The sequence below is a fragment of the Bubalus kerabau genome, chromosome 3 (genome assembly GCF_029407905.1).
Source record: "Bubalus kerabau isolate K-KA32 ecotype Philippines breed swamp buffalo chromosome 3, PCC_UOA_SB_1v2, whole genome shotgun sequence".
NCBI lineage: Eukaryota > Metazoa > Chordata > Mammalia > Artiodactyla > Bovidae > Bubalus > Bubalus kerabau.
Genome location: NC_073626.1, coordinates 64,365,879 through 64,388,930, shown reverse-complemented (window position 1 = coordinate 64,388,930; position 23,052 = coordinate 64,365,879).

Below are 23,052 nucleotides of genomic sequence, written 5' to 3'. Positions count from 1 at the left end.
AATTTCTGTGTGTTCCAGACGGTGGAGAACACTTAAGGAACTGATTACTGGCTGGATCTGTCTCCCTCCTTTTCATTTCCCCCTTTTATCCTTCTGGCCACCTCTGTCTCCTGCCTCCTTCTTCTCTTCCCTGTATAACTCCGTGAACATCTCTGAGTGGTCCAGTTGTGGAGTGCACATAAGGAAGTGACTACTGGATAGCCCACTCTCTCCACTATTGATTCCACCTCATCTCATTTGGGTCACCTCTAACTCCCTCCTCCCACTTCTCTTCTCCATGTAACGCTGTGAACCTCTCTGAGTGACCCTCACAGTAGAGAAACTTTTCATCTTTAACGTAGATGTTTTATCAGTGGTGCTGTATAGAAGGAGAAGTTTTGAAACTACTGTAAAATTAAGACCGATAACTGGAAGTAGGAGGCTTAAGTCCAAACCCTGACTCCAGGGAACTCCTGACTCCAAGGAACATTAATTGACAGGAGCTCATCAAACGCCTCCATACCGACACTGAAACCAAGCACCACACAAGGGCCAACAAGTTCCAGGGAAAGACATAACAAGCAAATTCTCCAGCAACAAAGGAACACAGCCCTGAGCTTCAAGATACAGGCTGCCCAAAGTCACCCCAAAACCATAGACATCTCATAACTCATTACTGGACATTTCATTACACTCCAGAGAGAAGAAATACAGCTCCATCCACCAGAACATCGACACAAGCTTCCCTAACCAGGAAACCTTGACAAGCCACCTGTACAAACCCACACACAGCGAGGAAACGCCACAATAAAGAGAACTCCACAAACTGCCAGAATACAGAAAGGACACCCCAAACTCAGCATTTAAACAAGATGAAGAGACAGAGGAATAGCCAGCAGATAAAGGAACAGGATAAATGCCCACCAAACCAAACCAAAGAGGAAGAGATAGGGAATCTACCTGATAAAGAATTCCGAATAATGATAGTGAAATTGATCCAAAATCTTGAAATTAAAATGGAATCACAGATAAATAGCCTGGAGGCAAGGATTGAGAAGATGCAAGAAAGGTTTAACAAGGACTTAGAAGAAATAAAAAAGAGTCAATATATAATGAATAATGCAATAAGTGAAATTAAAAACACTCTGGAGGCAACAAATAGTAGAATAACAGAGGCAGAAGATAGGATTAGTGAATTAGAAGATAGAATGGTAGAAATAAATGAATCAGAGAGGACAAAAGAAAAACGAATTAAAAGAAATGAGGACAATCTCAGAGACCTCCAGGACAATATTAAAAGCTACAACATTCGAATCATAGGGGTCCCAGAAGAAGAAGACAAAAAGAAAGACCATGAGAAAATACTTGAGGAGATAATAGTTGAAAACTTCCCTAAAATGGGGAAGGAAATAATCACCCAAGTCCAAGAAACCCAGAGAGTCCCAAACAGGATAAACCCAAGGTGAAACACCCCAAGACACATAGTAATCAAATTAACAAAGATCAAACATAAAGAACAAATATTAAAAGCAGCAAGGGAAAAACAACAAATAACACACAAGGGAATTCCCATAAGGATAACAGCTGATCTTTCAATAGAAACTCTTCAAGCCAGGAGGGAATGGCAAGACATACTTAAAATGATGAAAGAAAATAACCTACAGCCCAGATTATTGTACCCAGCAAGGATCTCATTCAAGTATGAAGGAGAAATCAAAAGCTTTTCAGACAAGCAAAAGCTGAGAGAATTCTGCACCACCAAACCAGCTCTCCAACAAATACTAAAGGATATTCTCTAGACAGGAAACACAAAAATTGTGTATAAATTCGAACCCAAAACAATAAAGTAAATGGCAACGGGGTCATACTTATCAGTAATTACCTTAAACGTAAATGGGTTGAATGCCCCAACCAAAAGACAAAGACTGGCTGAATGGATACAAAAACAAGACCCCTGCATATGTTGTCTACAAGAGACCCACCTCAAAACAGGGGACACATACAGACTGAAAGTGAAGGGCTGGAAAAAGATTTTCCATGCAAATAGGGACCAAAAGAAAGCAGGAGTAGCAATACTCATATCAGATAAAATAGACTTTAAAACAAAGACTGTGAAAAGAGACAAAGATGGTCACTACATAATGATCAAAGGATCAATCCAAGAAGAAGATATAACAATTATAAATATATATGCACCCAACACGGGAGCACCGCAGTATGTAAGACAAATGCTAACAAGTATGAAAGAAGAAATTAACAATAACACAATAATAGTGGGAGACTTTAATACCCCACTCACACCTATGGATAGATCAACTAAACAGAAAATTAACAAGGAAACACAAACTTTAAATGATACAATAGACCAGTTAGACCTAATTGATATCTATAGGACATTTCATCCCAAAACAATGAATTTCACCTTCTTCTCAAGTGCACATGGAACCTTCTCCAGGATAGATCACATCCTGGGCCATAAAGCTAGCCTTGGTAAATTCAAAAAAATAGAAATCATTCCAAGCATCTTTTCTGACCACAATGCAGTAAGATTAGATCTCAATTACAGGAGAAAAACTATTAAAAAATCCAACATATGGAGGCTGAACAACACACTGCTGAATAACCAACAAATCACAGAAGAAATCAAAAAAGAAATCAAAATTTGCATAGAAACGAATGAAAATGAAAACACAACAACCCAAAACCTGTGGGACACGGTAAAAGCAGTCCTAAGGGGAAAGTTCATAGCAATACAGGCACACCTCAAGAAACAAGAAAAAAGTCAAATAAATAACCTAACTCTACACCTAAAGCAACTAGAAAAGGAAGAAATGAAGAACCCCAGGGTTAGTAGAAGGAAAGAAATCTTAAAAATTAGAGCAGAAATAAATGCAAAAGAAACAAAAGAGACCATAGCAAAAATCAACAAAACCAAAAGCTGGTTCTTTGAAAGGATAAATAAAATTGACAAACCATTAGCCAGACTCATCAAGAAACAAAGGGAGAAAAATCAAATCAATAAAATTAGAAATGAAAATGGAGAGATCACAACAGACAACACAGAAATACAAAGGATCATAAGAGACTACTATCAACAATTATATGCCAGTAAAATGGACAACGAGGAAGAAATGGACAAATTCTTAGAAAAGTACAACTTTCCAAAACTCGATCAGGAAGAAATAGAAAATCTTAACAGACCCATCACAAGCACGGAAATTGAAACTGTAATCAAAAATCTTCCAGCAAACAAAAGCCCAGGTCCAGACGGCTTCACACCTGAATTCTACCAAAAATTTAGAGAAGAGCTAACACCTATCCTGCTCAAACTCTTCCAGAAAATTGCAGAGGATGGTAAACTTCCAAACTCATTCTATGAGGCCACCATCACCCTAATACCAACACCTGACAAAGATCCCACAAAAAAAGAAAACTACAGGCCAATATCACTGATGAACATAGATGCAAAAATACTTAACAAAATTCTAGCAATCAGAATCCAACAACACATTAAAAAGATCATACACCATGACCAAGTGGGCTTTATCCCAGGGATGCAAGGATTCTTCAATATCCGCAAATCAATCAATGTAATACACCACATTAACAAATTGAAAAATAAAACCATATGATTATCTCAATAGATGCAGAGAAAGCCTTTGACAAAATTCAACATCCATTTTTGATCAAAACTCTCCAGAAAGCAGGAATAGAAGGAACATACCTCAACATAATCAAAGCTATATATGACAAACCCACAGCAAACATTATCCTCAATGGTGAAAAATTGAAAGCATTTCCTCTAAAGTCAGGAACAAGACAAGGGTGCCCACTTTCACCATTACTATTCAACATAGTTTTGGAAGTTTTGGCCACAGCAATCAGAGCAGAAAAAGAAATAAAAGGAATCCAAATTGGAAAAGAAGAAGTAAAGCTCTCACTGTTTGCAGATGACATGATCCTCTACATAGAAAAACCTAAAGACTCCACCAGAAAATTACTAGAACTAATCAATGACTATAGTAAAGTTGCAGGATATAAAATCAACACACAGAAATCCCTTGCATTCCTATACACTAATAATGAGAAAACAGAAAGAGAAATTAAGGAAACAATTCCATTCACCATTGCAACGGAAAGAATAAAATACTTAGGAATATATCTACCTAAAGAATCTAAAGACCTATATATAGAAAACTATAAAACACTGGTGAAAGAAATCAAAGAGGACACTAACAGATGGAGAAATATACCATGTTCATGGATTGGAAGAATCAATATAGTGAAAATGAGTATACTACCCAAAGCAATCTATAGATTCAATGCAATCTCTATCAAGCTACCAACAGCATTCTTCACAGAGCTAGAACAAATAATTTCACAATTTGTATGGAAAAACAAAAAACCTCGAATAGCCAAAGCGATCTTGAGAAAGAAGAATGGAACTGGAGGAATCAACCTACCTGACTTCAGGCTCTACTACAAAGCCACAGTTATCAAGACAGTATGGTACTGGCACAAAGACAGAAATATAGATCAATGGAACAAAATAGAAAGCCCAGAGATAAATCCACGCACATATGGACACCTTATCTTCGACAAAGGAGGCAAGAATATACAATGGATTAAAGACAATCTCTTTAACAAGTGGTGCTGGGAACTCTGGTCAACCACTTGTAAAAGAATGAAACTAGAACACTTTCTAACACCATACACAAAAATAAACTCAAAATGGATTAAAGACCTAAACGTAAGACCAGAAACTATAAAACTCCTAGAGGAGAACATAGGCAAAACACTCTCTGACATACATCATAGCAGGATCCTCTATGACCCACCTCCCAGAATATTGGAAATAAAAGCAAAAATAAACAAATGGGACCTAATTAACCTTAAAAGCTTCTGCACATCAAAGGAAACTATTAGCAAGGTGAAAAGACAGCCTTCAGAATGGGAGAAGATAATAGCAAATGAAGCAACTGACAAACAACTAATCTCGAGAATATACAAGCAACTCCTACAGCTCAACTCCAGAAAAATAAATGACCCAATCAAAAAATGGGCCAAAGAACTAAATAGACATTTCTCCAAAGAAGACATACAGATGGCTAAAAAACACATGAAAAGATGCTCAACATCACTCATTATCAGAGAAATGCAAATCAAAACCACTATGAGGTACCATTTCACACCAGTCAGAATGGCTGCGATCCAAAAGTCTACAAGTAATAAATGCTGGAGAGGGTGTGGAGAAAAGGGAACCCTCTTACACTGTTGGTGGGAATGCAAACTAGTACAGCCACTATGGAGAACAGTGTGGAGATTCCTTAAAAAACTGGAAATAGACATGCCTTATGATCCAGCAATCCCACTGCTGGGCATACACACTGAGAAAACCAGAAGGGAAAGAGACACGAGTACCCCAATGTTCATCGCAGCACTGTTTATAATAGCCAGGACATGGAAGCAACCTAGATGTCCATCAGCAGATGAATGGATAAGAAAGCTGTGGTACATATACACAATGGAGTATTATTCAGCCATTAAAAAGAATACATTTGAATCAGTTCTAATGAGGTGGATGAAACTGGAGCCTATTATACAGAGTGAAGTAAGCCAGAAAGAAAAACACCAATACAGTATACTAACGCATATATATGGAATTTAGAAAGATGGTAACAATAACCCTGTGTACGAGACAGCAAAAGAGACACTGATGTATAGAACAGTCTTATGGACTCTGTGGGAGAGGGAGAGGGTGGGAAGATTTGGGAGAATGGCATTGAAACATGTAAAATATCATGTATGAAATGAGATGCCAGTCCAGGTTCGATGCACGATACTGGATGCTTGGGGCTGGTGCACTGGGACGACCCAGAGGGATGGAATGGGGAGGGAGGAGGGAGGAGGGTTCAGAATGGGGAACACATGTATACCTGTGGTGGATTCATTTTGATATTTGGCAAATCTAATACAGTTATGTAAAGTTTAAAAATAAAATAAAATTAAAAAAAAAAAAATAAAGAATCCTCAAGAGTCTTCTCCAACACCACAGTTCAAAAAGCAACAATGCTTCTGAGCTCAACCTTCTTTATGGTCCAACTCGCACATCGGTACATGACTACTGAAAAAAACATAGCTTTGATTATACAGACCTTTGTCAGCAAAGTTTTATCTCTGCTTTTTAATACACTGTCCAGGTTTTTCATAGTGTTTCTTCCAAAGAGCAAGGTTCTTTTAATTTCATGGCTGCAATCATCATCCGCAGTGATTTTGGAGCCCCAGAAAATAACATCTGTCACTGTTTCCACTGTTTCTCCATTTCCCATGAAGTGATGGGACCAGATGCCATGATCATTTTTGAATGTTGAGTTTTAAGACAGCTTTTTCATTCTCCTCTTTCATCTTCATCAAGAGGCACTTTAGTTCCTCTTCACTTTCTGTCATGAGAGTGTTTTCATCTGCATATCTAAGGTTAGTGATATTTCTCCCTGCAATCTTGATTCCAGCTTGTTAGAATTTTGCATGATGCAGTCTGCATATAAGTTAAATAAGATGACAATATACAACCTTGATGTACTCCTTTCCCAATTTGGAGCCAGTCTGTTGCTCCATATACAGTTCTAACTGTTGTTTTTCTATCTGCATACAGGTTTCTCAGGAGACAGGGTAAGGTGGTCTGGTAGTCTTATCTTTTTAAGACTTCTCCACAGTTTGGTGTGATCCACATAGTCAAAGACTTTCAAGTAGTCAGTGAAGCAGAAGTAGATGTTTTTCTGGAATTCCTTTGATTTTTCTATGATCTAACAGATGTCGGCAATTTTATCTCTGGTTTTTCTGCCTTTTCTAAACCCAGCTTGTACATCTGGAAGTTCTTGGTTCAACAATTTTGGTTGAAACCTAGATTGAAGGATTTTGAGCATTACCTTGCCAGCATATTAAATGAGCGCAACTGAGTGTTAGTTTGAACATTCTTTGGCCTTGCCCTTCTTTCAGATTGGAATGAAAACTGACCTTTTCCAGGCCTGTGGTCACTGCTGAGTTTTCCAAATTTGCTGGCATATTGAGTGCAGCACTTTAACAGCATCAACTTTTAGAATTTGAAATAGCTTAGCTGAATTCCATCATCTCCACTAGCTTTGTTTATGGTAATGCTTCCTAAGACCCCTTGACTTCACACTCCAGGATGTCTGGCTCTAAGTGACTGATCACACCATTGTGGTTATCCAGGTCATTAAGATATTTTTGGTATAGTTACTCTATATATTCTTTCCACCTCTTATTAATCTCTCCTGCTTCTCTTAGATCTATGCCATTTCTTTTATTGTGCCCATTTTGCATGAAATGTTCCCTTGATATCTCTAATTTTCTTGAAGAGATCTTTCCCATTCAATTGTTTTCCTCTATTTCCTTCATTGTTCACTTAAGAAGGCTTTCTTATATCTTCTCACTATTCTTTGAACTCTGCATTCAGATGGGTATATCTTTCCTTTTCTCCTTTGCCTTTACTTCTCTACTTCTCTCAGCTATTTGTAAGGCCTCATCAGAAAATCATTGTGCATTTCTTTTTCTTGGGAATGGTTTTGATCATTGCCTCTGGTACAATGTTATGAACCTCTGTCCATAGTTCTTCAGGCTTTCTCTCAGGTCTAATCCTGTGAATCTGTTTGCCACTTACACCGTATAATCATAAGGGATTTGATTTAGGTCATATTTGAATGGCCTGGTATTTTTCTCCAATTTAAGTCTGAATTTTGCAATAAGGAGTTCATGGTCTGAGCCACAGTTAGGTCCTGGTCTTATTTTTGGTGACTTTATGGAGCTTTTCCATCTTCGGCTGCAAAGAATATAATCAATCTCATTTTGGAACTGACCATCTGATGATGTCCCTGTGTAGAGTTGTCTCTTGTGTTGTTGGAAGAGGGTCTTTGCTATAGCTGGTGCATTCTCTTGGCAAAACACTGTTAGCCTTTGCCCTGCTTCATTTTGTACTCAAGGCCAAACTTGCCTGTTACTCCATGAACTTGACTTTCTGCTTTTTGCATTCTAGTCCCCTGTGATGGAAAGGACATCTTTTTCTGATGTTAGTTCTAGAAGGTCTTGTAGGTCTTCACAGAACCATTCAACTTCAGCTTCTTCAGCATTAGGGATTGAGGTATAGATTTGGATTACTATGATATTGAATGGTTTGCCTTGAAATTGAACAGAGATCATTCTTTAGTTTTTGAGACTGCACCCAAGTACTGAATTTCAGACTCTTTTGTTGACTTTGAAGGCTATTTTCTTCCTTCTAAGGGATTCTTGCCCACAGTAATGGATATAATGGTCATCTGAATTAAATTCACCCATTCCCATTCATTTTAGTTCCCTGATTCCTAAAATGCTTGTATACACTTTTGTCATCTCCTGTCTGACCACTTCCAATTTACCTTAATTCATGGACCCAACATTCCAGTTTCCAATTAAATATTGTTCTTTACAGCATTGGACTTTACTTCCACCAACAGATACATTCTCAACTGAGGGTTGTTTTTGCTTTGGCTCAGCCTCTCCATTCCTTCTGGAGCCATCTCTCCACTCTTCTCCAATAGTATATTGGAGCTCTGGGGAGCTCATCTTCCTGTGTCATATATTTTTGCCTTTTCATACTATTCATGTGGTTCTCAAGGCAAGAATGCTGAAGTGGTCTGCCACCCAGTGGACAATATTATGTTTATATTTGTAATATAACATATTAATAATATTCATTATCATACCTGTTTATTAAGTTTTAATATAGATTATAAAAAGTATAACTAACAGAGGCTCTAATTCAACACCTATGTTTATTATCCATATATACCTCTGAAGGCCAGGGAGGGAAGCACATTCAAAGGAATCACTGTGGTCCATCCAAAGTGTCTAAGACCTCTCTGGTTCTCCCAAGGAGGATTTATTTATTCTTTTCCTATCCTAGTTGTGTAGATGTCCTATCCTATTCTCCAGGATCTCATATGACTAGATGGAAAAGAATCCTGCAGGGGTTCTCTTAATTGCATCCCTTAGATTTGACCTATATATACTGGCATAAGTAGGTGTTTGAACCAAGAGAGGAAGATGATTGTAATAGGGTTGGGGCAGGAAGCAAGGGAAGGCACATTTATGTTGTCAGTTTCTTGAATATCCATACCTTTTATTTCTAACATGATTGCATTTATTATTAGAATATTTTAAAATTGTTATTCATTATTATTAATTTGAATAATTCTTATATTTTATACAATATTAGGCTGCAATGGCACACAAGCTCCAGTGGCTGCGACAGCCTACAAGTGCGGCCGAGAGGAGCTACCCCACGTCCGAGGTCAGGGGCAGACGCCAGGAGGACCCCATGCCCGAGGGGTAGCAGCCAAAAGGAACTACCCCATCGTCCGAGGTCGGGGCAGTGGCCAAGAGTGCCAGGTTGCGACAGCTCAGAAGCGCCTGGGAGGAGCTACCCCACGAGAGGCCAGGGGCAGCAGCCAGGAGGAGCTACCCCAGGTCCAAGAAGCGGTGGTTGCCTGGGCACAGGAGGGCCGAGAGGAGCTACTCCACATTCAAGGTCAGGAGGGGTGGCGGTGAGGAGACACCCCTCGTCCAAGGTAAGAGAAACCCAAGTAAGACGGTAGGTGTTGCAAGAGGGCATATGAGGCCAGACACATTGAAACCATACTCACAGAAAACTAGTCAATCTAATCACACTAGGACCACAGCCTTGTCTAACTCAATGAAACTAAGCCATGCCCTGTGGGGCCACCCAAGACAGGGGGGTCATGGTGGAGAGATCTGACAGAATGTGGTCCACTGGAGAACGGAATGGCAAACCACTTCAGTATTCTTGCCTTGAGAACCCCATGAACAGTATGAAAAGGCAAAATGATAGGATACTGAAAGAGGAACTCCCCAGGTCAGTAGGTGCCCAATATGCTACTGGAGATCAGTGGAGAAATAACTCCAGAAAGAATGAAGGGATGGAGCCAAAGCAAAAACAATACCCAGTTGTGGATGTGACTGGTTATAGAAGCAAGCTCTGATGCTATAAAGAGCAATATTGCATAGGAACCTGGAATGTTTGGTCCATGAATGAAGGCGAATTGGAAGTGGTCAAACAGGAGATGGCAAGAGTGAACGTTGACATTCTAGGAATCAGCGAACTAAAATGGACTGGAATGAGTAAATTTAACTCAGATGACCATTATATCTACTACTGTGGGCAGGAATCCCTTAGAAGAAATGGAGTAGCCATCATGGTCAATGAAAGAGTCCGAAATGCAGTACTTGGATGCAATCTCAAAAAAGACAGAATATCTGTTCATTTCCAAGGCAAACCATTCAATATCACAGTAATCCAAGTCTATGCCCCAACCAGTAATGCTAAAGAAGCTGAAGTTGAATGGTTCTATGAAGACACATAAGACCTTTTAGAACTAACACCCCCCAAAAAGATGTCATTTTCATTATAGGGGACTGGAATGCAAAAGTAGGAATTCAAGAAACATCTGGAGTAATAGGTAAATTTGAGCTTGGAATACGGAATGAAGCAGGATGAAGGCTAATAAAATTTTGCCAAGAGAATGCACCGGTCATAGCAAACACCCTCTTCCAACAACACAAGCGAAGACTCTACACATGGACATCACCAGATGGTCAACACCAAAATCAGATTGATTATATTCTTTGCAGCCAAAGATGGAGAAGCTCTATACAGTCAGCAAAAACAAGATCAGGGCTGACTGTGGCTCAGATTATGAACTCCTTAGTGCCAAATTCAGACTTAAATTGAAGAAAGTAGGCAAAACCACTAGACCATTCAGGTATGACCTAAATCAAATCCCTTATGATTATATAGTGGAAGTGAGAAATAGATTTAAGGGACTAGATCTGATAGATAGAGTGCCTGATGAACTATGGAATGAGGTTCATGACATTGTACAGGAGACAGGGATCAACACCATCCCCATGGAAAACAAATGCAAAAAAGAAAAATGGCTGCCTGGGGAGGCCTTACAAATAGCTGTGAAAAGAAGAGAATTGAAAAGCAAAGGAGAAAAGGAAAGATATAAACATCTGAATGCAGAGTTCCAAAGAATAGCAAGAAGAGATAAGAAAGCCTTCCTCAGTGATCCATGCAAAGAAATAGAGGAAAACAACAGAATGGGAAAGACTAGAAATCTCTTCAAGAAAATTAGAGATACCAAGGGAACATTTCATGCAAAGATGGGCTCGATAAAGGACAGAAATGGGATGGACCTAACAGAAGCAGAAGATACTAAGAAGAGGTGGCAAGAATACACAGAAGAACTGTACAAAAAAAGCTTCATGACCAAGATAATCACGATGGTGTGATCACTCACCTAGAGCCAGACATCCTGGAATGTGAAGTCAAGTGGGCCTTAGAAAACATCACTTCAAACAAAGCTAGTGGAGATGATGGAATTACAGTTGAGCTATTTCAAATCCTAAAAGATGTGGCTGTGAAAATGCTGCACTCAATATGCCAGCAAATTTGGAAAACTCAGCAGTGGCCACAGGACTGGAAAAGGTCAGTTTTCATTCCAATCCTAAAGAAAGGCAATGCCAAAGAATGCTAAAATTACCACACAATTGCATTCATCTCACACTCTAATAAACTAATGCTCAAAATTCTCCAAGCCAGGCTTGAACCATGAAATTCCAGATGTTCAAGCTGGTTTTAGAAAAGGCTGAGGAACCAGAGATCAAATTGCCAACATCCACTGAATCATGGAAAAGGCAAGAGAGTTCCAGAAAAACATGTATTTCTGCTTTATTGACTATGCCAAAGCCTTTGAGTGCATGTATCACAATAAACTGTGGAAAATTCTGAAAGAGATGGGAATATCACACCACCTGACCTGCATCTTGATAACCTATATTCAGGTCAGGAAGCAACAGTTAGAAATGGACATGGAACAACAGACTGGTTCCAAATAGGAAAAGGAGTACATCAAGGCTGTATATTGTCACCCTGCTTATTTAACTTATATGCAGAGTACATCATGAGAAATGCTGGGCTGGAAGAAGCACGAGCTGGAATCAAGATTGCCAGGAGAAATATCAATAACCTCAGATATGCAGATGACACCACCCTTATGGCAGAAAGTGAAGAGGAACTAAAAAGTCTCTTGATGAAAGTGAAAGTGGAGAGCAAAAAAGTTGGCTTAAAGCTCAACATTCAGAAAACAAAGATCATGGCATCTGGTCCTATCACTTCATGGGAAATAGATGGGGAAACAGTGAAAATAGTGTCAGATTTTTATCTTTTGGGGCTCCAAAAGCACTGCACATGGTGACTGCAGCCATGATATTAAAAGACGCTTACTCCTTGGAAGGAAGGTTATGACCAACCTAGACAGCATATTCAAAAGCAGAGACATTACTTTGCCAACAAGGTCCATTTAGTCAAGGCTATGATTTTTCCTGTGGTCATGTATGGATGTGAGAGTTGGACTGTGAAGAAGGCTGAGCGCTGAAGAATTGATGGTTTTAAATGGTGGTGTTGGAAAAGACTCTTGAAAGTCCCTTGGACTGCAAGGAGATCCAACCAGTCCATTCTGAAGGAGATCAGCCCTGGGATTTCTTTGGAGGGAATGATGCTGAAGCTGAAGCTCCAGTACTTTGGCCACCTCATGCGAAGAGTTGACTCATTGGAATAGACTCTGATGCTGGGAGGGATTGAGGGCAGGTGGAAAAGGGGACAACAGAGGATGAGATGGCTGGATGGCATCACCGTCTCATTGGACATGAGTTTGAGTGTTCTCCAGGAGATGGTGATGGACAGGGAGGTCTGATGTGCTGCAATTCATGGGGTCACAAAGAGTCAGACATGACTGAGCAACTGAACTGAACTGAGGCATTTAAAAATGAGGAAACTATATGCCAAAGTGTATACTGACATTCTCTCATCATATGTTGAAATTCTAACCCTTAATATTAGGAGGTAGGGATTCTGGGAGATATTTAGTCATGAGGGTTGAACCTTCATGATGAGGTTAGTGCCCTTACAAAAAGGCACATGTAAGAAGTCATCTCTTTTTCCACCATGTGAAAATATGAGAAGATGCCATACATAAACTAGGAAGGGGATCTTCACCAACCACACTATTAGTCTAATATTAGACTTTTAGCCACAGAACTGTGAAAAATCAACTTTTGTTGTTTAAGCTACACAGTCTATGCTATTCTACTGTAGTACACTTAAGACATTCAGTATTATGAAAAAGACACATTGCTCAATGCTTTCCTTCTTATTTTTGTGTTTGACCAAATTCTCCTCAAACACCTGCAACCTTGATTTGACCAAACTTTAGTCAGGCTTCTATCCTCTTACTAGACGCCTGAACTTTGTCCCACACTTGAGCTTAAGCACTGTAGTGAAGATCAGTATTCTGTTAATGACACCTTCTGAAAATCAGATGACCACAAAGACTTGTTTTTTGTTCAGCTCTTTGATCATGCTACCTGCTCACTCTACTTCTCCATACCTAGTCTTTTCTTTTATGTTGTTTCGCTTCTCCCTATAAGAAAAAGGAATTCCCTTCTTTCTTTACTCTGAGACATTTGTAGATTTGTTCAGAGCATTCTCCCATTATCATAGTCTTTCTGAATACAATCTTTCCTTATTTAAGTTTGGGCTTATTTTATTATGATATGCTAAAATATTCTGTACATTTTGTTGACCTTGGGCAAAGTTAAAAGAAATATTTTGAGGATATAAAAATGGTTTTATTGAAGAAAGCTTTCATTACTAAACTGAAATCTTTAAAAAGATAATGGAATTCCCTGGCAGTCCAGTGGTTAAGACATTGCTTTCATGGCCAATGGTGCAAGTTTGATTCCTGTCTATGAAACACAAATCCAACAAGCCAAGTGGTGTGGCAAAACAAAACAAACAAAAAAAAAAAAGAGGAATTTTAGAGTGTAAATCAGCATTTTAATGTTGATAAAAGACAACTAAATAATTCATTTGAACTATTATTGAGTATTTGCAATGAGACAGAAAATTTATTGCATACGTCCAAATACTTTATTGCCTTCATGTTTCCCATTAACTCCATGCAAGTTTAACTCATTTTCTGAAAGAAGGAAATAAAGATCATGGATATAGGAATTATATATTTTGGCCAAGGTCACACACATAGCAGGAATATGGACAGTTGTCATTTGAATGCAAGTTTCATGATGCCAAACCAAATGTTGTTTACACACAGCAGCTGCAGCACAAAACCTGTACACTATTTGATTATAAATGAAAAGAAAAAATACTCTCTGCATAATATTGAAAATTGAACACTTTCAAAGTCACCGAGAGGATTACAGATTTTTTTTTCTATATTAAACAAACCAACAAAAAAACAGTAAGGACACAGGGAATTCTCTTACCATATATATAAGATGAGGTTACTTATGGATATTTTGCGATTTTTCCATGAGTTCACTCAGACTCACATCCATCGAGTCAGTGATGCCATCCAGCCATCTCATCCTCTGTCGTCCCCTAATGAGAATCTTTAAACATGTAAAATATCATGTATGAAATGAGTTGCCAGTCCAGGTTCGATGCATGATACTGGATGCTTGGGGCTGGTGCACTGGGACAACCCAGAGGGATGGAATGGGGAGGGAGGAGGGAGGAGGGTTCAGGATGGGGAACACATGTATACCTGTGGCGGATTCATTTTGATATTTGGCAAAACTAATACAGTTATGTAAAGTTTAAAAATAAAATAAAATAAAAAAATAAATAAATAAAATAAAAATAAAATAAAAATGATCTTTATCAGTTAAAAAAAAAGAGTATGAAGTGTGTTTTTTTTAATATTTATATATTTTAATTGGAGGCTAATAATTTTACAATATTGTGGTAGTTTTTGCCATACATTGACATGAATCAGCCATGGGTATACATGTGTCCCCCATCCCGACCCCCATCCCACCTCCCTCCCCATCCCATCCCTCTGGGTTGTCCCAGTGCACCAGTTTGAGTGCCCTGTTTCATGCATCAAACTTGGACTGGTCACCTATTTCACATATGGTAATATACATGTTTCAGTGCTATTCCCTCAAATCATCCCACCCTTGCCTTCTCCCACATAGTGCAAGAGTCTTTATATCTATGTCTCTTTTCCTGTCTCATGTATATGGCCATTGTTACCATCTTCCTAAATTCCATATATATGCGTTAATATATTGTATTTGTGCTTTTCTTTCTGACTTACTTCGTTCTGTATAAAAGGCCCTTGTTTCATCCACCTCATTAGAACTGATTCAAATGTGTTCTTTTAAAAAGCTGAGTAATATTCCACTGTGTATATGGACCACAGCTTTCTTATCCATTCACCTGCCGATGGACATCTAGGTTGCTTCCATGTCCTAGCTATTGTGAACAGTGCTGCAGTGAACTTTGGGGTAACGTGTCTCTTTCAATTGTGGTTTCCTCAGTGTGTATGACCAGCAGTGGGATTTCTGGGTCATATGGCAGTTCTATTTCCAGTTTTTTAAGGAATCTCCATACTGTTCTCCATAGTGGCTGTACCAGTTTGCATTCCCACCAACAGTGTAAGAGGGTTCCCTTTTCTCTGCACCCTCTCCAACATTTATTGCTTGTAGACTTTTTGATAGCAGCCATTCTGACCAACATGAGATGGCACCTCATTGTAGTTTTCATTTGCATTTCTCTGATGATAAGTGATGTCAAGCATCTTTTCATGTGTTTGTTAGCCATATGTGTGTTTTCTTTGGAGAAATCTATATTAGTTCCTTGGCCCAGTTTTTGATCGGGTCGTTTATTTTTCTGGTATTGAGCTGCATGAGCTGCTTGTGTATTTTTGAGATTAATTGTCAGTTGCTTTGTTTGCTATTATTTTCTCCCATTCTGAAGACTGTCTTTTCACCTTGTTTATAGTCTCCTTCATTGTGAAAAAGGTTTTACATTTAATTCAGTTCAGTTCAGTTCACTCGCTCAGTCGTGTCCAACTCTTTGCGACCCCATGAATCGCAGCATGCCAGGCCTCCCTGTCCATCACCAACCCACGGAGTTCACTCAGACTCATGTCCTTCAAGTCAGTGATGCCATCCAGCCATCTCATCCTCTGTCATCCCCTTCTCCTCTTGCCCCCAATCCCTCCCAGCATCAGAGTCTTTTCCAATGAATCAACTCTTTGCATGAGGTGGCCAAAGTACTGGAGCTTCAGCTTCAGCATCATTCCCTCCAAAGAAATCCCAGGGCTGATCTCCTTCAGAATGGACTGGTTGGATCTCCTTGCAGTCCAAGGGACTCTCAAGAGTCTTCTCCAAAACCACAGTTCAAAAGCATCAATTCTTCAGCACTCAGCCTTCTTCACAGTCCAACTCTCACATCCATACATGACCACAGGAAAAACCATAATCTTGACTAGACGGACCCTTGTTGGCAAAGTAATGTCTCTGCTTTTGAATATACTATCTAGGTTGGTCATAACTTTCCTTCCAAGGAGTAAGCGTCTTTTAATTTCATGGCTGTAGTCACCATCTGCAATGATTTTGGAGCCCAGAAAAATAAAGTCTGACACTGTTTCCACTGTTTCCCCACCTATTTCCCATGAAGTGATAGGACCAGATGCCATGATCTTTGTTTTCTGAATGTTGAGCTTTAAGCCAACTTTTTCACTCTCCACTTTCACTTTCATCAAGAGGCTTTTTAGTTCCTCTTCACTTTCTGCCATAAGGGTGGTGTCATCTGCATATCTGAGGTTATTGAGATATCTCCCGGGAATCTTGAGTCCAGCTTGTGATTCTTCCAGTCCAGCGTTTCTCATGATGTACTCTGCATATAAGTTAAATAAGCAGGGTGACAATATACAGCCTTGACGTACTCCTTTTCCTATTTGGAACCAGTCTGTTGTTCCATGTCCAGTTCGAACTGTTGCTTCCTGACCTGCATACAGATTTCTCAAGAGGCAGGTCAGGTGGTCCGGTATTCCCATCTCTTTCAGAATTTTCCACAGTTTATTGTGACCCACACAGTCAAAGGCTTTGGCATAGTCAATGAAGCAGAAATAGATGTTTTTCTGGAACTCTCTTGCTTTTTCCATGATCCAGTGGATGTTGGCAATTTGATCTCTGGTTCCTCTGCCTTTTCTAAAACCAGCTTGAACATCAGGAAGTTCATGGTTCACATATTGCTGAAGCCTGGCTTGGAGAATTTTGAGCATTACTTTACTAGCATGTGAGATGAGTGCAGTTGTGCGGTAGTTTGAGCATTCTTTGGCATTGCCTTTCTATGGGATTGGAATGAAAACTGACCTTAGGTATCATTTATTTTTTCTTTCATTTCCATGACTGTGGGAGGTGGGTCATAGAGGATCCTGCTGTGATTTATGTCAGAGAGTGTTTACCTATGTTTTCCTCTAGGGGTTTTATAGTTTCTGACCTTAAATTTAGATCTTTAATCCATTTTGAATTTTTTTTTTTGTATATGGTGTTAGAAAGTGGTCTAGTTTCAGTCTTTTACAGGTGATTGACCAGTTTTCCCAGCACCACTTGTTAAAGAAATTGTCTTTTCTCCATTGTATATTCTTGCCTCCTTTGTCAAAGGTAAGGTGTCCATAGTTGTGTGGACTTTATCTCTGGGCTTTCTGTTTTGTTCCATTGATGTATATTTCTGTCTTTGTGCCAGTACCATACTGTCTTGATGACTGTGGCTTTGTAGTAGAGCCTGAAGTCAGGCAGGTTGTTTTATCCAGTTCCTTTCTTCTTTCTCAAGACTGCTTTGGCTATTTGAGGTTTTTTTGTATTTCCATATAAATTGTGAAATTATTTGTTCTAGTTCTGTGAATAATACCATTGGTAGCTTTATAAGGATTGCATTTAATCTATAGATTGCTTTGGGTAGTATACTCATTTTCACTATACTGATTCTTCCAAACAATGAACATGGTATATTTCTCCACCTGTTTGTGTCATCTTTGATTTCTTTCACCAGTGTTTTATAATTTTCTATATACAGGTCTCTTGTTTCTTTAGGTAGATTTATTCCCAAGTATTTTATTCTTTTAATCGCAATAGTGAATGGGATTGTTTCCTAAATTTCTCTTTCTGTTTTTTCATTGTTAGTGTATAGGGATGCAAGGGATTTCTGTGTATTAATTTTATATCCTGCAACTTTACTATATTCATTGATTAGCTCTAGTAATTTACTGGTGGAGTCTTTAGGGTTTTCTATGCAGATAATCATGTCATCTGCAAACAGTGAGAGTTTTACTGCTTCTTTTCCAATCTGGATTCCTTTTATTTGTGTTTCTTCTCTGATTCCTTGGCTAAAACTTCCAAAATTATGTTGAATAGTAGTGGTAAGAGTGGACACCCGTGTCCTGTTCCTGACTTTAGCAGAAATGCTTTCAAATTTTCACAATTGAGGATGTTTGCTGTGGGGTTGTCAAATATGGCTTTTATTATGTTGAGGTATGTTCCTTCTATTGCTGGTTTCTGGAGGGTTTTTATCATAAATGGATGTTGAATCTTGTCAAAGGTTTTCTTTTCATCTATTGAGATAATCATGATTTTTACCTTGTAATTCATCAATGTGGTGTATCACATTGATTGATTTGCAAATACTGAAGAATCCTTTCATCCTTGGGATAAAGCCTACTTCATCATGATGTATGATCTTTGTAATATGTTGTTGGATTCTGTTGGCTAGAATTTTGTTGAGAATTTTTTCATCTATGTTCATCAGTGATATTGGGCTGTAATTTTCTTTTTTTATGGCATCTTTGTCTGGTTTTTCCAGTAGTCATGCATGGATGTGAGAGTTGGACTGTGAAGAAAGCTGAGTGCTGAAGAATTGATGCTTTTGAACTGTGGTGTTGGAGAAGACTCTTGAGAGTCCCTTGGACTGCAAGGAAATCCAACCAGTCCATTCTAAAGGAGGTTAGTCCTGGGTGTTCTTTGGAAGAAATGATGCTGAAGCTAAAGCTCCAATACTTTGGCCACCTCATGTGAAGAGTTGACTCATTGGAAAAGACTCTGATGCTGGGAGGGATTGGGGGCAAGAGGAGAAGGGGAGGACAGAGGATGAGATGGCTGGATGGCATCACCGGCTCGATGGACGTGTTTGAGTGAACTCTGGAAGTTAGTGATGGACAGTGAGACCTGTCGTGCTGCAACTCATGGGGTCGCAAAGAGTCAGACACGACTGAGCGACTGAACTGAACTGAACTCTCTGGTTTTGGTATTAGGGTGTTGGTGGCCTCATAGAATGAATTTGGAAGTTTACCTTCCTCTGCAATTTTCTGGAATAGTTTGAATAGGATAGGTGCTAGCTCTTCTATAGATTTTTGGTAGAATTCACCTGTGATGTCATCTGGTCCTGGGCTTTTGTTTGTTGGAAGATTTTTGATTACAGTTTCTATTTCCATGCTTGTGACAGGTTTGTTAAGATTTTCTATTTCTTCTTGGTTCAGTTTTGGAAAGTTCTACTTTTCTAAGAATCCGTCCATTTCTTCCATGTTGTCCATTTGATTCTCATATAGTTGCTGATAGTAGTCTTATGATCCTTTGTATTTCTGTGTTGTCTATTGTGATTTCTCCGTTTTCATTTCTAATTTTGTTGATATGATTTTTATCCCTTTTTTTTCTTTATGAGTCTGGCTAATGGTTTGTCTATGTTATTTATCTTCTCAAAGAACCAGCTTTTAGTTTTGTTGATTTTTGCTGTAGTCTCTTTTGTTTCTTCTTCATTCATTTCTGCCCTAATTTTTATTATTTCTTTCCTTCTACTAACCCTGGGGTTCTTCATTTCTTCTAGGTGTAAAGTTAGGTTATTTATTTGATTTTTCTCTTGTTTCTTGAGGTAAACTTGTATTACTATGAACCTTCCCCTTAGCACTGCTTTTACTGAATCCCATAAGTTTTGGGTTGTTGTGTTTTCATTTTCATTTGTTTCTATGCATATTTTGATTTCTTTTTTTATGTCTTCTGTGATTTGTTGGTTATTCAGAAGTGTGTTTAGTCTCCATGTTTGTATTTTTAATATTTTTTTCCCTGTAGTTTACATCTAATCTTACTGCACTCTGATCAGAAAAAGATGCTTGAAATGATTTCATTTTCTTTTTTTAATTTAAGAGTACAGCATATTTTGGATGTTTGCCATGTAACTATTCTTTCTGATTTGTGAGGAATTGAGCTTTATATACTGCCACTATTTGAAAAAGTATCTGAAATAGTTCAAAATGATTTTAAAATCAGCAAAGGTTATATTTTATTATTATTAAAAATTATTTGGGATAGAAAGAAAGGACTGAATAAATTTTTTTCTGTATTACTGTCTCCTGATATTCTTAAAGTTGGTTTCTGTACTTGATAAAAGGAGTAATGCTTGGGTCTAGGAAATTAAAAGACATTTATTGTGACAAGACTCTAAATAAGCTTTCTTACATTTCAAGGTCATGGATGGTATATCCCATTAAGACAATATCTCCAGCCTGTGTGGGATGGACATTAATAAGTCTATTAAAACACAGATCTTGCACTCTGAATCTGGTGCTGCTGCATGTCCAATTAAAAAGAAAGTCCTGCCTACAAAGATTGAATTGTGGTAAATTCTGATTTATATAATCACCCTTCCTTTCCTCCTTTCTTTTCATTTCTTCCTTCCTTTCTTTCAGGTACATTCTATTTAGAACTTGCTTTACTCATGATGCATGACTCATGATGCATGAAGGAAACACAACTTGGAAAGTTCCAGGTATCAAGGTTCAAATACTTCCTGCACATTGCAATAAAGAGATTCTCTGATATCTTTAAGTAGGATAACTTTTCACTCTTAGAAATTATACTTCTTTGAAGAAAACCCAACTCTTTTTATATTTCCACCTATTTACTACTTCACTGAGTCTTAATCATGTCTTTTTTATTCTATATCAGCCCTAGTGCTTTCTCTAAGTCTTGTTATAAAAGTATCCTTACAACTCCTTGGCAAACCCATTCACTCCTTCATTGAAAAAATATTTCTTAAGTATCTACTGTATAAAATGAACAATTCTACTTAGATTCAATGGTATGGGGGGAGAAAAACACAGTGCCCACAGTGCCCATTCTCTTGAAACTTACAGTATATTGACAGGAAACACAAGACATTAAGAAACAAACATTCAATGTACTATCACATGCTTAACGATTCAGTCATGTCAAACTCTTTGTGACCCCATGGACTGTAGCCCACCAGACTCCTCTGTCCATGGAATTTTTCAGACAATACTGGAGTGGGTTGCCATTTCCTCCTCCAGGAGATATTCCCAATCCAGGGACCGAATTCATGTGTCCTGCGTCTCCTGCACTGCAGGCAGATTCTTCATCACTAAGCCACCTGGGAAGCCCCCAGTGTACTATTAGGTCATAATAAATACTATGCTGAAAAATAAGCAGGAAGCAGACACAAAGAGTTTGGGTAGTGGTGAGGGGGTAGAAAATATTTTAGGTAGGGAAGGTAGGGAAAGCTTCAGAGCCAAGACATTTGCACAGGGATCTGGAGTAAAAGCAGTGGAAGAGAAGTATCCCAGACAGAGAGAACAGAGGGTGTGAGATTTCTGAGGTGGAAATATTCCTGAACTAATCAATGAACAATAAGCCAGCTTGGCAAATGTTAGAACACTGAGCAATGGAAAGAATAAAGGGGCTGAAGTTGATAAAGCAGCCTGGGTTAGAACTTTTGTTTTGAATTATATTGATATTAAGAATATGATCAAGGAGAAAATGAACAGGTGTCAGAAAGTTCATGAGATTTCCTAAAAATAAATCAGAGGGTTCCTATGCATAAATCTAAAATCAAGGATGTTCTATGATATTAATTAGGCATGGATTTTTCCTTAGCTTTTTTTGGGATTTCAAAGGTCGGAATATGTAAAATATATAACTACAAATACAGAATGGAGGCTACCTTCAACAAAAGTACAAAAGAAATATTTGAAAGTGTTTCCATCAAAATCTTGCCAATAAAGAAACAAACAAACAAAAAAGGGAAAAACTGAGGAGGCAAAGTCTGATTCTCAACAAGTATTAGCAAGAAAAGATTAATGAAGATATTTCACAAAACAGAACTGAGTCAGTGTATCTCCACTCTTAAAATTACAACACTAATGAGTATACACAGCTGACCCTAAATATATATCTAAATATTTTATTCTTGTTTAAACCTTTATTTTTCTATATTTAAAGTAATAAAATATTATTTTGATATAACCTAGAAAAATATAGAAAGTCATATCTTGGCATATAAATGACATTTCTAGGAACGTTTTTCTGCTGGCAATTTTCTTCTGGCAGATGCAACTTAAGCTGCCGATAATTTCAATTGTGGGGGGGGCAAGGCATCAGGAGGTGGGTGAGTGAATTATCACAGTAACTACTAGGAATGACACTATAAATACAGAAATATCATGAATAAGTTATAACTTAACTTATATTAACTTAAATTTAACTTTAAATTTAACCAGTTAAAATTTAAAAATACTGGGCTAAAGTAATAAGAATTAACATACTTTCACATACTAAAATGTGTCACTCTTTTATGTAATGAAGTACCTAAACTTCAAATCTGAACTAAAAATCTGTTTTATTCAAAAGCTATACAAGTTCAATCAGGATCATCTTTATCACTCTACCTTAAGCCATTAAATTCCTAGACCTGGTTGTAGCTCTAACAATGCACAGTTCCACTGGTAGCCAAAACATGATGATATTCACTTTGGGGCTATGGATATAAAACTGAGGTCTTCCAAATTTCCACTCATGACATTTCCTAGCATCAAGTATGATTTAGCAGGGTGGGAAATTAATATGTAAGATAGCCTGATATATGTATTATCGAGTTCTTCTGATTATAAAATTTAGTCCAATTTTCTGAGGAAATAAAGCAGTTACTGAAAACAAGTAGCTGAGACTCCAAGCCACAGGGAGAGCAGAAACTAAATTTATCCAAAATGATGGCCACTTCTTAACTTTTCTCTTTCATGGCCCTTCAGTTTTACATTATTCTGTTTCCCATCTCACCTAACTGAC